The sequence below is a fragment of the Vidua chalybeata genome, chromosome 7 (assembly GCF_026979565.1).
Source record: "Vidua chalybeata isolate OUT-0048 chromosome 7, bVidCha1 merged haplotype, whole genome shotgun sequence".
NCBI lineage: Eukaryota > Metazoa > Chordata > Aves > Passeriformes > Viduidae > Vidua > Vidua chalybeata.
In genome coordinates, this window is record NC_071536.1 from 7,533,922 (window position 1) to 7,552,102 (window position 18,181).

The 18,181-nt window shown below is 39.8% G+C and overlaps 1 protein-coding gene and 1 long non-coding RNA gene across 4 annotated transcripts in view; one reads left to right on the forward strand and one right to left on the reverse strand.

Moving 5' to 3' along the window:
* Positions 1-17,452, reverse strand: part of CALCRL (calcitonin receptor like receptor) — a 63,431-nt gene extending 45,979 nt beyond the window's left edge. For all 3 annotated transcript variants that reach the window (XM_053947110.1, XM_053947109.1, XM_053947111.1), the window contains exon 1: positions 17,375-17,452. The gene's annotated coding sequence lies outside the window, so the exon portion shown is untranslated. The remainder of the gene's footprint in view (positions 1-17,374) is intronic.
* Positions 1,270-2,694, forward strand: LOC128790429 (uncharacterized). Its single transcript, XR_008431752.1, has 4 exons — positions 1,270-1,332; positions 1,608-1,655; positions 1,747-1,851; positions 2,607-2,694. It is a non-coding gene; the product is annotated as an uncharacterized LOC128790429 (long non-coding RNA).
* Positions 17,453-18,181: the final 729 nt, after the last annotated feature.

The following is an 18,181-nucleotide window of genomic DNA, read 5'->3' on the forward strand; positions in this document are numbered from 1 at the left end:
GTCCTGTTTACACAGCCCCTTTTGGCAGGAAACGGCTCCTCCCAGGGCTGAAGGGACCAAAAGAGTCAAGTGATCTTGAAGTACAGAGAGGAGGTGGAGGAAAGGGTGGTATTCTTTCCCATCAAAGATCATTTTTACTTAAATACCATTCTCTGTTGAGCTTAGACTCTTGTTTCTGAGGCTGTAACTGACACTGATGAGCTTTGCCAAGCAGCCCTAAAAACCAGCAGCTCTGAAGGTATAACCTTACAGAGGCAGTACAGGATCACCCTTCTCTGCTTCCCAAGGGAGCTCAAAGCAATGTATCTTTGTAGAGACAATATTTGACAAAGAGATTTGTATACCCAAGAGGAAATGCTATTCTGCACTGAAATAAGACCAGGCTGTGAAGCTAGATAGTCCCTTGAACAATTATTAAGTCCTCTCAAGTATTTTCACCACATCTGGAAGAGCTGAAAAGCCCAAACAGAACAAACACTATAAATAAAGAAATAAATAGATAGATAACTTAAGAAAGAAATAAAGTGCATCCGCATTGCTCTGTGAGGTCCAAGTTTTGCTCAAGGTCTCTTCCATGGGCTTTTTGGTGACTGTTCAGCTGGAAATGAAGGGCCCAAGAGATTTTTGTGAAAGCAGAAAGGGATATCCTGAATCCCAGCCACCAGCCCAACAATGCAGTTTCCAACAGCCAGGACTCATGGAGCCTTCTTGTAATTCCGCTAACCTATTAAAAATGTTCTGTTTATGAAACATACTACACTTTCAGCAATAGGTTCCTACTCTATAAAAATCAAACTATGACTTTTAATTACTTCTTATTTCTCAATATATTCAGGTAGTGAACTTTGAAAGGTACACTGTGTAATTCTAATATATTTATTGGGAAAAATAATTTGCACAATTTAGGCTGTGGAAAGTCTATTTCTAACTTCAATTTCATTTTTATTTGACTTCTGACCACTGTAACTTGAAATTTTCTTTATGACAATAAAGGCTAGGCTTCAAGGCAAAAAAAAAAAAAAATTCCAAACCCGAAACAAAATTCAAACAAAACAAGACAAAAACCCCACCCAGTCTGTATTAAACTCTCATTGAAGACCTGTGCATCTCCTACTGTTTTCTACCATAAAATAGCTCAAATGCATTTCTCTCAGCAACATCCTCTCTCCTGCAGGACTGTGACATCGGTGGAGATGATCACTGTGGGACTGGATTCCTTTCTTGGCAAAAGTGGTTATGACGTACTTGCTGCTACATCCCAAGGTTTGTCAGCATTCCTTGTCCTAGCTGGATCTACGCCCCAGAGGGACAACTGAGGAATTACTGCAGAAAGTCAGTATCTGAGCTGTGGATTTCAGAATTAGCTGCATTTATGTCCAAAATGCTTCAATAACTTCTGCATTATTACACATTACTTCCTATTTGTACTGAAGCTCATGAAAGTAAGAAAGCAGAACTGCCCAAATTATAAAACTCTAAAATTTCTAAAGGAAAATCTTTACACTCTTAAGACAAATTTATGTCCCATGCAACAGTTAAAGAGCTACAAACTGTTTAAAACTTGAAATTCTCTAAGTTCTCTCATTTTTTGGTTAATTTGAATTAAGGTATTTTAATTTAGCTGCAAAGACAGGCTTGTTGAGACAACTACAAATGTGAGTCTTCACACACTTCTCATTCTCCCTGTGCTACTTCTCACAGCTTGATGGCACACTGGGAACTGACTGCTCCGTGTCATTTCTGCAGGGTTACTCCCCTGAAGTGCCTCCTGCCTTGTCAGCCCTCCCTGCCCAGAAGAAACCCGGGTGTGATCCTGGCTCTTCCCTGATAACCTTCTTCATGACAGAAACTGTGATTATATTTCATTTATTCTTTCCATACTTCATTGGCCTTCACACATTACAAAACACAGTCACTGAAGTGTGACTAACTTATTGAGGGCATCAAAAATTACTAAAATGCACAAGGCTTGATGCTGACATTATTAATCCAATTTCTTGTGGATGAAGGAAGAAGCAAAATTTGAGTAAGTGGTGAGCATCCATCCTGCCCTCATAACCCAATGGTCTTTGTGCACAGTTCCTCACCATTCCTGGAGAAGTGTAATTGTACTCCTAGCAAATGCTTAGGGGGAAAATAATAATTTTGTCACTCTGACAAAATTTTGTCACTTTGACAAAATCTGATTCTGTTTGAGCCACAAGTTTAGTAACGTAAAAAAGAAAGTTAGGGAGTAGTTGTTGATCAAGGCTTCAAACAAAACACAAGCGTGCCTTCCTTTCTGTGCTAATTCTAGGAGGAGAAGGAAGTCAACACAATTAATGGCTGATAATTATAAAAATACTGTGTTACTTTATATAGTGCAGCATATAGCTTTCATAAACACTAAAGATGTTACAATCAACTCTTTTCAGTCAAGTCTGGATAATATTACATACTATCTTTGTTAGCTAAATGTATAGTTAGACTAAAAATATGCAAGTCTCAGAGTACTAAGTAGTTCCCAAGATCATTAAGGAGAAATTACTTTTTCTGTAAACAAGTCATTGAAAAAATAAGTTCAGTTTCTTAAGGTGTCATATATATATATTTTTTTTCCATTTCAGGAAGCACCATGCACAGGGTATATACAGAAATTAAAAGGAGGATACTAAAGCTCACTGGTCTATATCTGATTCAAGATGGGAAATCCTATGTCCTGAGTATAAAGGTTCAAATTCAATTACAACTGTGAAACAACATTAAGTAGTCTAAAATAAATGAAAAGCATGAATTGCATTATGAAAATATAATATCCTGACCCCTGAAATATTCTGATCCCTGAAAACAACATGTCACTGCTAACAAATCAAAAACATCTGTTTCCACAACATTAATTGGTCTTAGGAGCAATTTGTTGTGGAGACAAATTTTTAAAAACTTAAGAAACAAAAAAAAAAAAAAATCATCAGGACAGGACAGAAGGTAACAGTGGGGAAAAGAGCTCAATCCCAGTATCTGGAAACAAACTGGCACATCTTCTTCAGCTCACTGGAAACCTGGCACATTTGTCAGTTTACAACATTCTCCAGCTGCAGCTGCAAGGTACAAATATGTACAGGACATGGTATTAGCATAGGGTATGATGATATACAGACCCCCTCGGAACCGTTCAAGCCTGAAAATTTCTGGTCCTTGTGTTATAAAAGTTACCTAATAACCACTTAAAATTTGTAAAAGCTGAACTACTTAGGTGCAATAGCCAGGAGCCAACTCACAAATTAGGAGCAGAGGAAAACAAAATCATGTTTATCAGCAAATACAACCATCTTTGACTTGAGACCAGATAATTAGTAGCAAGTCCTCTCTGACCTGACTTATTTTGGACACACGTGGTTTCCATATGCTGTTTCTACTGTTGCAGATCTGCACATTAGGACTCAAAAATTCTGTACAAATTTATAGTAGGTGGGGTGAGACAGCCCTGAGGCTGATGCCCAAAGACTGGGAATTGATGAGCAAATTCAGTTCCTCAAATAAGAAGCTGCACAGCTGGATAAGCCAAGTAGCCTTTTGTATATTTAATGTTCTTCCAAGCCCCATCATATTATGAACAGAGTACACAGAGGCACAATAATTTATCTAATAAGAGCAATTTGAAACTAAGCTTACTAATGTTTGCTGAATTAAGGCTGATAAGATGCTGCTACTACAGGTCTCAGTGCAAAAACACTTATCAGTTTACCAAAAGCTGGATTTTCCCCCTCAGAAGTGAATATATTTTCCTGTCTCTTACCCAATCCAGGAATCTCATTAACACTTCTTCATGAGCTACTGCAACAGTATACAGCTACTAGAAAAATACTTTTTTTTTTCCCCAGCAAAAGACCTGCAAGTAAATAATGATAAATTCTAAAGAGCACCCTAAACCACTCTGTAGCCACAAGTTATGCTGACCAACGCTTTCCCCCTCTCACATTCATCACACAGATAAAGGCTTTCCTCCTAAAAGGCTAATTAATTTAAACTTATCAGATTATCAAACTTCATTTAAGGAGAATATGGATGCTCATAAATAAATAAAATTTAAACCACATATATCTTATTAGTTTACCTATTACATAGGAACCATAAATAGGAGTCACCACTGGAAAATATCTATTTGTCCACATAGGTAATGTATGGCAAATGTGTTTTTCATTGAATGATTATGTTTACTGATTTATATCAGTGAAACATGACAAACATTTCCAGTGAGCTCAATCCTACTTCCCTGAGAAGAAAACAAAAACAAGGAGCAGCACCAGCTGCTTGGCAGGACTGTGCTGGAATGATAACATGGTCTCAGGGTGCTCTTGCTCAGGCCATGGAATTAATTACTGGTGAGTAATTAACTCAGCCACAGCACTGACAGTTGCTTCACCTTGCCCAGCAAACAGCCTGTTTTGCTCATGGTGCTCGCTGCCTCCACGCAGAGCTTCTCCAGAATTAGTTCTGCATGCACTGCACATCTCGAGCAGTATTAGACCTAAGGAGTGGACCATGTCAAACTATGAAATATGTACCTCTGGAAAAGATTTGTGGACAAGGACAATTTGATATACCACTAGCATAAAGCTCTGTACTATATCTACCTGAAACTAAGTAATAAAACCCATTTTGTTTAATAATATCCACCCACTAATTTCAGTGAATGTTCATTAGAGATCCAGTTCTAATTAGAAAATTAGTATGAACTGGTTCTATAGTTCATTCTGCAAAACTTTCATCACCCTCCAACTTAACTGACTCTTGTTCATAAAAAGATGACACTTATTTCTGAGAGAAGGGAAAATTATCAATCTGAATTAAAAAAAAAAAAACCCTAAACATTAACAAGGGAAGGGGACAAAGAAACAAGATAAAATTATACAAAAGTCCTTTTATATAAAGTAACAAAGGAAGAATAGCAACCAAAAAAAAAAAAATTTCAACTCGAAGGCCAAAAAAGAAAACCAACAAAACCACACACCCAGCAAAGCCACGCCACATCAAAGAAACTCAACCACAAGCTTTGCTGTAACTGTGTGATTGTGTAGATTTCTACACTTCCTTGGATAATGGTCCAGATTTGTTGGAAATCTGGATAGGACTCTCATGAGAACAGGCTTTCTGATGATATTTTAGATACTCCCAGGTTATAAGTCTGCCAGAAAGAATTGAAGAGCAGCCTTTTTTCCATAGAAGTTTTGTATTTGGATTCCAACTACAGCAAAAGAGGAGCAACTGCAGAGATGTGTAAACTTAGAGAGGGATCAGTCACAAAACTTTCCATTTTCCTGACCAGTGCACAATATGGCACAGCCTGAATTTTGGGAAAGATGCAAGAGAACTCAAATTTCATCCAACTCACTTCAACCTTTTCTAGTTTTGGAAAAAGTATTAATTGGTGCTATTGAAAATAAACGCCTGACAGGAGTCACAGCGCCATTCAGTTTGTTACCAAATGGTTTTCTAATGAAGACCAAGGATTTCTGTCTTGAGCACTGCGTTGTGGGCTGAACAGGAAGGATTCCTGCAGCTTACAGATATGGCTGGTAAGTAAAACAGGATGTTACAAAGGTTACCTTCCTCACACAAAACAAGGAAAATATTGAAATCGTTGGAAGACTGTGAAAAGGGATCTTCCATCAGAAGCAACAATAACACGCTCGCTGCATTTTGGAAGGGAAAAAAAGCCAATGTAACAACTGATTTTCTGTTACTCCTTAATGCTGGCAACAAAACTAGAGGCAATTTCATTCCTGAAAACAATAACATAACCACAATTTCCACATATATATCTTGCACTTCTTTGCAAAAGATGCAACTTGGAAACAGGTGTTCTAAAAACCGCACTCTCGTCCAGTTAAGACAAAATAAGTTAAAAGCTCTTCTGGGAGAGGAGGTTCCTGGCTCAAACACCTTTTGTGTTATTGACATAGGTTTGCTTCTATGTTTTGTTTGATTACAACATATACTCTCTGGTTTTATGGGGAGAGAACAGTAAGTTCCTCCAGAGGGTTGCAGAAAAGTGAAAATCCTTTATCTAGACATTTGTGGATACAGACAGCTTTGGAAATGCAAAGTCCAAAGTCTCTTGGAGCATAGGAAAAGGAATCAAGACACATTTGGTTATTACACAGAGATTCTAGCAGATGAAGAGTCAATAGCATCTGAGGAACACAAAGCAGAATGAAAATAATTACTTCCATCTCTTGGGGTATTTACCTTTTCAGGTGGGGAAAAAGGTCTAGATACTGGCAAATTCCCAGGAGCAGCACTGGTTTGTCTGAAAGCTCAGGTTCTGCAAAGTGGGGCAGGAAGGGCAGCTGAATCTCTTCAAACAGAGAAGCTCCTAGATAAGTTGGTGCCCTTCCTGCTAAGCCAAAAGGGCCCCAAACACACAGAATCCATATGACCCATGACATCATCAAACACTGGAAGTTGTTAACCAAATGCCCAATGTCAGGAAACAACTATCTGTCTGTGACAAACTGAGTTCTTCCCTCCCTATAGGGCTGGAACTAATTTATTTTCTATCAAAGTTTGCTTACAACCTTTCCCTCTTTTCTCTCATCCAAAGAGAAGCATTTTCAGCAATCACTTGCAGGTTATTCCTCTGGAAACCCAAAAGGAATTGGTTTTAATTTGCTTTGTGGTCCCATTACTGGGATGATAGTCACCAATAAAACTAGTGCCCTTCGAAATGGTCACCCTCTAGGAAAACCCAGGTGATGTATAAAATCATCACCTGTAATCCTTTTGCTCAATGCTCTGAGTATTTAAATATTTGCTTTAAAAAGTTACCAATGGATTCTGGAAATCCACGTGTATTTCTTTGAGCTTTTAAAGTTCAATAAAACTGCCTGCATTCATCTACACAGGATCATGTGGTTTTAGGAGGAACACCTTAACTACTGCGCTGCAGTTAATTGAGACAAAAGTACTGTTGATTTGCATTAATTAGTTTCTTTTTATTTTTACACTAAGCAGTACACATGGCCCTTCCCATACCAAGTGATACATCAATTCCTTTTTAAATAGATACAAGTAACATTAGATGTGATAAATAACTACTGAACACCCTCTGTAGCTCACCTCTCAAAAGTAGGAGTGCTGTGGGCACAGTGCACAAGAAATTTTCAGCATCACATACATACTCTTCAGTATTTCCTGCTCATCCCTAGCTTTTTACCCCTCTCATTTTTAACTGCTTTTAAATTGGTGCTGGATTTGCAAACCTTTGACCTTGCTTCGTGCTCTGAGCATCATCCATACAGCCTAAGTGTGCTCCTTGTAACTTGATGGACTTTGTGGGATGGAAGACTCAAAAGGCATCAGAGAGCTGAGGAAAAACGACTGGCCTCTAATGAGCCATTTGTCAAACTGGACAAAAGCTGTACAGCTTACAAAAGTTTTCAAGGAGCAATTCCAACCTCACCCACTGTCACCTCGTGTCTGTGGATCTGTCCCTTGCTCTGTGACACTCACAGGAACATCGCTGCTGTGGCCAGCTCGCGTGCAAAGGAGGCAGCCACATCCACGCCGAGGCATCCTCAGCTGCCAGACTTCCCCTCTCAGCCCTGCTAACCTCAGTCCTGACCTACAGTACCCTCAGTTTTCCATTCCTTAGCCGCTCTTACGCAAATATAGCCCAGGATTCCAAATTGGGCTGTGTTTATTCCAGGAACACAAAGACAACCGTTTGCACATCTAAGAAAATGACGTGTCTTGATAAAGAATTGAAACACTTTCATACGATGCCGAAAACAAACACAGTTTTCATCAGCATCCCAAATCCCTGTGAACCAGTTTCTAGTCTATTCTACTAATTCCTGGATCTTTACACCAAATTCATGTCTTCCCAATTTTGACTGAATCCTCCCTTGCTTGAACTCCTTATTTCACCTTAGCTGGAAACCTACTCCAATGTTTGCAACTGCGCCCATTAGCAGGTGTCTTTCAGGCAGAAAGTTAATCCAACTGCACACAGAAACAGCTCACAATTGTTGCTGCAACTGGTTGCTTCATCTTTGCCTTTTAAATAAAACTGAACATTTGGATTCCAACTGTTGCAAACCATGGAAAATATCTTATATGTCAAAAAGCACCACTGCAAATAAGCTGCTTTCTTTTCAAAATTCAAAAGTAACATATTTTTCTTTTAAATGATCTAACTAAATTTTCCAATACAACAGCCCCATCACCAGAATCTGTGATTTCATTTTGCTAAGTACATTAAGGCTAATTTGCAGTTTGACAGTGAAAATCTTCCTGACTTTTTCTTGTGTGTCATTACCAATGATGATAAATAAATATCCAGTACTTAAAAAATCCATACATTCATTATAAACATTGAAAAGCAGCTTTCCACAGGGCTATTAGAAAAAAAAACTTCATTTCATCAAATTGACCTTTGCTAGAATATGAGCTGTTCATAGCCTTACAACACCAATTAATAATAGGGTGCTGACAAATAAAACAAGCTGGTAAGTATGAATCTTGTTCATAACAAGATTGCCCAAGAAAATATACTGTAATGACCCTGTCTGAACATCCTGTAAGAGCCCATTGTTCCTCTCTATTACTGTCATTCAGCAATTTTTTTTTAATAGCGGATGCGTGGCAGCAGAGGAACCAACGCAATGTGGGACTGCACGTGCACAAACCCTGCCCCATCCTGGAGGTGAGCAGACAGCCCTGGCACCCCTGGGCTGCTCACTGGATGTGGAGATCTGCACAACCACCCCACATCTCTGCACAACTCCAGTGAGACAAGTAAAAATATTCAGCTGTAAGTGCATTAATGGTTTGTAAACTGAGAAGAGAGCAAAATCCTTTTACCTGTCAAGGGCAAATTACGGGAACAACAGGAATGAATAGTGGAAAAATCACAGGCTTAAATTCTGAGAGATCGTGAAGCCTTTTAGACAATACATGGTGGAAGAAATAGGAGGTATCCTTCTGTTCCATAGATGAAGAGAATGAAGATCTTCCATGTGTGACAATTGGGTATTTCACCTGCTCTCTGTATGAGGAAAGATGAGCTAACTTAGCACTGCAGTGACTGACACCTTAACTAGACCACGGACTGGAACCCAGCGTCTGGTTTTGCTATCTAATTAAAATACTGAATAGACAACTGATTCCATAACCATTCTGTGAATTCATGTCACAGACAAGGAGTGGTTTCTCTCTGTTTATCGAAGTCTGACTGACCACTGGACACCTGATTGAGCCTTGTCCTGCAGTAAGAGTCATGCTAAAGGCAACATCATTCCATTTACTGATTCTTTCAGTTCACTTTCCTACTGGAACAACATTTTAAGGTTCAGACTTTTTTTTTCCTTTGTACATTTGTTATTCCTTCCATCACTTTGTCTTCCTTGCTACCAGGCTTCATTGTTTTACTGTTAATTAGTATTCAAGGAAGGAAGAGTTGGACAATGTCCGGCTTAAAATCTGTAAATGTTTAAAAATATAAAAGCTCAGAATTCTATGAAACACAAGGGATAAAGAAATTGTAAAAATAAAACAAACCAAACCTCTGGCTTAACAATTTCCACATTCCTGTATGGTACAAAGCTATTTTTGAACACTTTGGTTTGGCACACGTGCATTCCCTGAGGAAGCAGAGTTATCACCCATAACTCTGTCGTGCCAGTTTGTCTTCATTGGACAATCTAAACTTCTCTGCCCTTGCCTACGCTGACTTAGAAAGGTTAATGGTTCAAAGGTTATTGGTCCCTAAAATCTGCTTTGAACCAGGGCTCTTTTGGTGCTGTTGTACCCTGGAGGTGGCAGCAGCCACTGCCCTGCTCCGGTGCCCCAGTGCCCCCGCAAAGACAGCACAAGTATTTTGCCAGCCTTCCAACAAACCCTGAATTACTGCCATGTCCTTCACTGGGCTGTAATGTGACTCTAGGAAAAGCTTAGCATGTCAGCAGACTATTTTATCCCTGCAGCCCTAAATAAAAAGTGTCCAGTTAAACTACATTGTCTGAATTCTTCCTCTGGATTGCATGCACAGCTTGCAGAAGAGGGATCCTCTGTAGAGAAAGAGCTCTACCTGTGCAAGTTCTTCTGAAAGAGCTGAGGGAGAAAAAGCAAAAGAAAACCTAGCCCCAGCAGCTATCCCAGTGGATCATGCTGAAAGGTTAGAAACATCTGAGTGATTTTCCTAGGTACTCTCAAAATGCTGGTATAACATTTTGGCTCTGAAGGACTGAAGGCTCTGAAAGGACCACCACTTCTATAATCAACCAATAATGACACTTTAAAGAGTAGAAGATGGACCAAGATCACCTCCTTTAGTCAGAAATTAAGAATTTCCAGAATGAGAAACTAAAAATAATTTCAAATGAATACGACTGTACTCCAGACAATATTGCTTGAGCTTCCAATTGTAACCATTACTCCTGTTGTAGATAAAACCTACACTGTGATAGCAAATAAATATGAAATAAAAATCTGTTTTCCCTGGTGTGTAATTTGTGGCAATGTTAATTGCACTTAGGACATAACGCACAGAAAATTACATCTGATATAATCTTTCACATCTTCCTTAGGGAAAAACAATGGAGGGTGAGATCCTTGGGTTCTGTAGGACAAGGAGAAGACTGAAATAGCAGAGTTTGGGATGGGAATTCTTACTCTTATTTGCATATTGGTTTCTAAAGTTCTTCTTTTCTAGGACTATAATTTCTTGTTTGTTTTCAGCAGAAAAGCTTTCATTTCCTGATGCACATATACAATTAACAGATTAAAACCATTTTTTAAAATCCCTCTTCACCCACTTCTTCTAAAACTGGAGAGGAAAAATAAAATACACCACCAAAAAACCAAACCAAAACAAAGGAAAAAAAACAAACCCTCCCCCACAAGCCTCACATTACGCTGGCATTAACAAAACCACAAGAAAGGCAGCAGCTCAGTTCAGTGTTTAAGTGCCTACTTAGCATGTGCTTTTTTCCCAGCTGCTGCCAGCCACACACAAACCCAGCGCAGTCCTGGTGGCCCTCCACGCATTTTAATGCAATAAACAACACATTTAATAAAGAATGAAGAAAGTGCAGTGGTAGCCATGCAGAGAGGACTTGAATAGCATTCAGGAAAGAGCCTTAATTTGGCTTTCCTGAACTTGTGGAGGCTAACTTTTTGCTCGGTACCCACTAAACCAATGTTAAAGAGGTTCCCCATGCCGATGGTACGGTACACACGCTCTGCAAGGACGATGGCTCTGAAGTTCAACACGGTCATTTATGGAAAGGGTTCCCACCCCCACCTTCCCCTTCCAAGAAACTGGACGTGTGAAGACAGACATTTCTTTGAGAGGAAGGATAAGGCAGAGGTTAATTTCATCTGCATGAGCCAGCATAGGATAAGCTGTTGGAAATATTGTCAAGCCACATTCTTAATGCCTGGCAAAGTGACTCACTCAGAGTCATCACAGGAAAGGAAGTTGAATAGAATCAAAAACGGAACAGGATGAGGCTTAAACAGGAGAAAGAAGTGAGAGAAAGGAAACTGGATTGTTTAAAGTAGGCAGAGGTTACAAGTTCTAGAATGAGATTATTTTTAAAATACTCATATAAAATATATATCTGTAAAAATATATATGCAAATGTAAAAATACATTAATGTATGCATGTATTTATGAAAAAAGCTTCTTTCCATTTCAAGAATTTCATTGTATTTGTGGATTGCCTTCCAGAGATGCCTGCTGAGGTATTTGTTTCTGTTTAAGGTGGAATTAACATGGTCTGGGAAATAAACAATTCCCACTAGAAACCCACAAATTTTTAACGATCACATTCCTATTCCAGACAATATGAAACTCTCAGAATATGGAGTGCCACACACATGTAAAAATCCACCACAATACAACATCACTACATCATTCCCTAAAGAAACACTAAGCCATAAACCAGTCACGTTTTTTTCCCCACACCAAAAAATTCATCATTGACTTTTACTTGAAACTCCGTGCCACATGGCAAAGTCTCTCCTCTCCAAACTTTTTTTTACTGTGAGAGCTGGGATGATCAGCCACCTCACATATCAATTTCAGATATGTCAAACACAAACAGTATGCAGACTGTCTCAATATGTAAGTCACTTGCAGAAGCACATCCTTGACTTCATCAAAACTGAAAACACATGACTTGTGCAAAAGAATGTTCACCACCAAAAAGAACATTTTTGGTCCTCAAAGAAGATGACAAAAACATTTTCTTTTTTATATCATCAAGACAATATTGAACTGAGTCACAGCTCTCTACGTTTCAGCCATGTCACCTGCGGGTACAAGCTCTGACTGCTCTTTTTCATGTTCAAGGGGACACACAGAAAGATGAATACACCAATTAAATCATATAACTAAAAAAATCCCACAAATTTCAGACTTAAGGAGGCATGTCTGGTCAAAAATTATTCTGGAAAAATGTATTAAGATAAATACTTCTAAAATCTCCTAAAAAAGCTTATCTCTGTTTGTGTAATATTTCTTATTTAATCCCCAGAGTGACACCTGCTGGATTTCACTAACTGAAACTAAAGGGCAGATATTGCCATTATACAGAATATCTTGAGATAATAATTGCAAAATCGTGCCATTTTAATAATGAAAGGCTGCAGAGTAGAATACTTTCCCTCCATTTAGGGTACTAAATAAACACATAGATGCAACCACAGAAGAAGGAGGTATAATGCCTAAAGGTCTTACTCATTTCTGGAAAGTACATTTTTAAATTTCTATCTAGGAAGGATTCTAGGGCATAGCATTTGGTGACAAATTATATTAATTTCTGAAAATATTAATATGGAAAAAATACTTTTAAATCCTAAAACAAATTAGTTCGGGTATAACAAACATGTTCTCAGTACATCCATTGCTTTACTTTAATGAAACTCTAAAACTCTACCAAAATTGCCAGTATTGGGATAACATAAAATTTATGAAAATTGATTGGCAAGAATTTACCACTGTAATGGGGGAGGAAAAAAGTAAGGAGAAAATCTAAATGGTAATTCAAAGAGGGATGCTTTGTGCCCATACAAACACTCAAGACAGTGCAGTTCTCAAGCTGAGAATATCAAAGAATAGGTGGAAAAGATGCTGCAGTTTTTAGGAACATAAGGTATTCAGCCTAAACACAGCTGATGGTAAACAACAGTGTATGAGGTAGGTGTAGGTGTTTTGAGCATAGTAATCAAAAGAAAAAAAATTACTCATTTCTTTGGTTGGCTCCTTGTTCATGGTATTACGTGGGAAGTCAGAGTAGTATGGGCTTCATTAAACAAAATCATCACTAATTTTTGGGGGATATTTTTTCAAATGTAGCCTCCATGACCCAGACATAAACCCAGAAATATAACATTGTTTTATTTTCTAAAATCCAGTTAGAATGGTCAGCTACAACTTAAAAATGGCCAAAGCTGCCAGAAAAGGCTTGAGTGACACCTAGGATATACTAAAGGTAACAGCCTCAGGCACACAAGAGTCTGATTTCTTTTCTTGAAGGAAGAACATGGCTTCTCTCATAGAAAATCTTTTTTGGTGCATTACAATGAGCAAAGTGAATTTCAAATGCATGTTTCAAAAGAAAAGCAACTCAAAATAGATCACTTTAAGACAGCATATACTGCAGAAATGATTGAAAGTGTTTGCACTGAGCTAGGGCAGAAAAAGGATGACTTTGCTGGGAAAATGTAAACAGTATAAACAAACTTGGGAGACTGAAGCATGAGAGACAACTGTTAAAACAAAACTTCCAAAATGTGAAAGTTTAGCCTTTGAGCTCTGTCCAGATTCTAAAATAGAACAGAAAGTGTTGCTAAAGAGAAATAGTCTAATGGAACCCAATTTCATAAGATCTTTTGTTTTACCACACTGGCTGTGGAATTCTCCATTAAGGTAACAGGTAAAAAAAAGGCTATTTTCTGCTGCTCTTTGTGCAAGTTTTTTATACTGAAAACATCAGAAATGCCAACATGAATACAAAAAGTAAAAAAAGGGGTTGTGTCCACATATAGAAATCTTTCTCTGTTTTGTTGCAAACATTAGAAAGATGCAGCATTCAGATATATGCAGTTCAGAATATTAGCATGTCTGATTCCCAGTTTTGCAAACAAAGGATAAGGTTAATTTCCTTTGAAAGTTTCTTTGTAAACTTAGGTTCTCTCTTTAGTTGCTACATTGGCAATAATGGAAATCAGCATGAAATGGACCTGCACACGTTGTATGTAGAAATAATATACTAAATATATTATTATATGTCTAAGACACATAAACACATATAAAACCAAACTTATTTTACTGCCTAAAAGTTATTTGTTCACCAGCTCACATCTGTTTTGATAGTAGCAATATTCATTCCTTCCTCGACACAGCAGTACCAAGGATATAGTTAATTCCAGAGCTCTGACAATTTGCTACACCAATCACTTAAAATACTTCCCAGGGACAGAGCAGTTCCACGAGCAAGTAAAGGCTGTTTTCAATAAGTGCAAAGCCTGGCTGAGGAAACTGCTGCACATGAAACTCAAAGACAGAGCTGCCCAGGCTTGCAGAGCAGAGGTGGCCAGGGCACCGAGGTAAGGCAAATACTGTGTGTGCCACAGGGGTGGCAGCTGGTCAGAAGCACCAAAGGGATTTTGGTACCAAATCAAGAACACCATAAACACGTTGGCAACAGATGGGAACAACTTCTTAAGGAGAAATCCTGCTTTGTTTTCCTAACTGTAGACTTGGACTCTCACTGGACAACTTCCCTCAATGGCTTTGATAGCTGATGTTCAACATTGACTATAGCAGTGACTAGATGCACTTCTTTTAAATATCACTGAATACATGTTATTATTAAAAACATATCACCATAAAACACACCATTTCTTCCAAATGAGCACAGTCCCACTTTATTTGCATGACTGCATGGTTTCATGGACTTCTGTGGGTCCAATCCTACCCAGCTCCTGCACAAGCCAGGAATGCTACTGGAGAAAGATGATTACCTCAAATGCACAGAATATAAAAGCAAGTTAGTAGTTATATGAGTGTCAAAGGAAATTTGTTAGTGTGCTTTCTTCCCTCAGTTTTGTTCTCAATTGTATCCTGGTCTATAATCTGAACTGCAATACCCAGACAGCCCATGGAACAATCCTGTATTCCCAAAGTCCCTTTACTGACCCAGGTAAGGCATTAGTCACCCAGTGAGACACTTGCAGATCAGTTTTTCAACTGATCACATGCATGATCTGTTTGTCAGATCATGTTTTTCAACTGAAGTGCTCAAAAATTACAGAAATTACAAAAAAAAAAACCCAGCTGACAATAGACAGCAGAATGTAAAGTGCCTGGATGGATGACCATCTATGTATAATTCCTTCAACAGAAAAATACCCGTATTTAGGAATGTGTTGCCCTTTGACAGTGAGTGGAAAAGCTCCCACTGGCTCTCAGCGGGCCAGGATTTCAACAGTTGTGTTGTATCAAGAAAAGCCTATTGAAAGGGACAAGTACTACATCTCTTAATGCAGATAAAGACTCCAACTGATCAGAAGTTCAGTGTGCAGTAACATTTGAAGTTGAAAGGACACACATAATGCAGTTCTTGAACCTGCAATCTATCTTAGATATCCAGGTACTTTGTTTTGTCCAGTAAAAAGTGCAGTCACACTTTCCTACATCAATGCCCTGTCTTTGCTTAATCTCCAAACAACGTAGATTCTGACATCCAGCCTGCAAACATGCACATGCCTGGCACATCTTCTGTGGGCAGACCCACTTCAACCTACACCAGTTGCTTGTGAAGAACAAAAAATAAGAATCTAAATCATTTAGCTGGTATACTTCTAAAGACAGTTGTTCCCACTGCACTGATCATTTAACATAAACACCTTTTATGTGAAGTGCCATCTCCACTGACTTAGTGTCATCAAGTGCCTTCTGTGCAGAAGATTTCCAAAGTTGGATAAAGACTTTGGGATTGCTCCTATATGCAGTGAAATAATGAGAGTTTAAGCAAACTAGAGAAGAAAATACTGTGCTAATACAAATCACTATTTTTAATTAAGAATTTCAGGAAGTACCACAGCATGTGTACTGTAAAAGAAAACACATCTGCTTTCAGATGTGGTCTTACATTAATCTAGAGTGTCTCCTTCCCAGGCACCAGAGGACCTCAGATTCAGAGCACATCCCTGAAGAGGGTTCAGCTGTTAGAAGCATTATTAGTGCAAAGGAATGACAAGATCCCCAGTAGGCACAGTAAGACTGGGAAGACTGCATTGGTGCAATTGTAAGAGCAGCAAAGTCCATCCCCAAGGTACCTGGAGTAGTTTATTAAGGCAAAGAGGAAAAAAAAAAAAAAAAAACCCTCAGTTCTTTTTATAATTATTTAATACTCTTCCCATATAAACTGCATGGATAACTGAAGGATTCATTGTAGATCAAATCCAGGTGTGATCTATAGCCTAACAAGATTTATTTTCCTGGTTCTATGGCTCCCTTGCTTACTCACACGAGCAAATGATTAGAATTCCCAATCTCAGCACTGCAACCGCATTTGTAAAATCAGAGGGTATCACATCTGTTTTGGAAAGCTTAAGGAGTGTCAAGACTTTTAACTGCCTCTCAGCTGGCACTTGAAGGCACGGCATCACACACCTGCCACCGTTCAGTAGTTTCTCGAGGAAAGGAAAAGCAAGCATTTAGCTGTCAATAAATCAGCTCGGTGTTTGCGGTTAAAAACCTCAAACACTAACACGCCGGCACGCGTGCAGCCTTCAAAGCAGCCCAACTTTTCCTCAAGCAAACAGAAAGCCCAAACAAAACAGTAGCTTTATCTTTTAAGTTGTGTAATTACAACACAAAACCTAATTATGAAACAACTCAAGTATGACCTCTTTCTGGTAGAATAAGTTTAGAGAAATACTCAGTAAGCAAACCTACACCACTTTATCACCTAATTCAGCCTCTATTGAAAGAGCTGCAGTTGTACTGAATTAGTCTTACGGACCCTTTTCAAGCCAATGAGTCTCTAATTCTCTCCAGATGCCAAGACAGAAATTTGGTTAGTTAATATTAGAGGTTTCAGGCAGAATCCTTTAAAGCGCTACTTTGGGAATTTTATCTCTTTCTCTATCTATCCTACCAAGCACAGACGATAACAACACCAGTTATAAAATCAGCTCAACACCTCGCTCACTAAAAATAAACGAAGGTTTTCCTCGCAGGCTGTGTCGGCGCAGATCCCGCATCCCACGCCGGGGTTAAAGGCAGAGCAGGCACACCCGCGTTACTACCGCTGCGCTCGGGTGGCACCGAGCCGCTGCCCGCGGCTAAAACAATGAAACCGCCCGCAGCGGCACTCACCACGCCGAGCCCTCGCTTTCAGAGAACGCCTTCAGCTGGAGCTGCGCGGAGCTGCCTCGCCCAGTGCCTCCGTGCCAGCTGCGAGCGGCGGGAGCGCGGTGCCCGGCGGGTGTAATCCAGAGCCCGCGGCTGTCCCGGCGGAGCGGCGCTGCTGCGGGAGCGCCGGGAGCGTGTCCGCGGGCAGCGCGGAGCGGCGGCTGCAGCCAAGCATCCGAGCTTCCTGTTACATCACCCGACCCCGCCTGCGGCCGCCCTAAGTTACTTTTCTCTCCCGAACGGCATGTCCCGGGGAAGCCGGGCTCCCGCGGCGTTCCAGCCCCGGCGCTGCCATCTGCTCCCGGCCAGCGCAGCCTGTGCCCGCACCTGGCCCCAGCGCGGCTCCGCTCGCCCGCCCGGGCTCACCGCCGGAGCTCTGAACCCGCTCGCGAAACACTCACTCGCTGCTCTGCTGCTGGGGAGGGGACCACGGGACCTGGTCCTCCTCCTCCAACTAGACCCATAGAAACAGATTGGTTTGGACCTTTATTCAGAGACAAAGAGCACGCGAGAGCTGCATTCCTCCTCAGTATGCCTGACCTGACCCACCACCTCTGCCAGCGGCTGCGTGACATCCCATACCGTAAGGGCTGAAAAGCTCTGCACAGAAATACCTTTATTCCTCAGATATAAAGCAGCTGCAAAGGTCAGATTCAAATTTTCAATTACAATCGGGCACATAACTTACGGTGCCACTATTTTTTTCTTGGATACAAAACAAAGTATTAAAGAAATAAGTCTTTGAAGTATCAAGAGTAGAAAAAAAAAGCA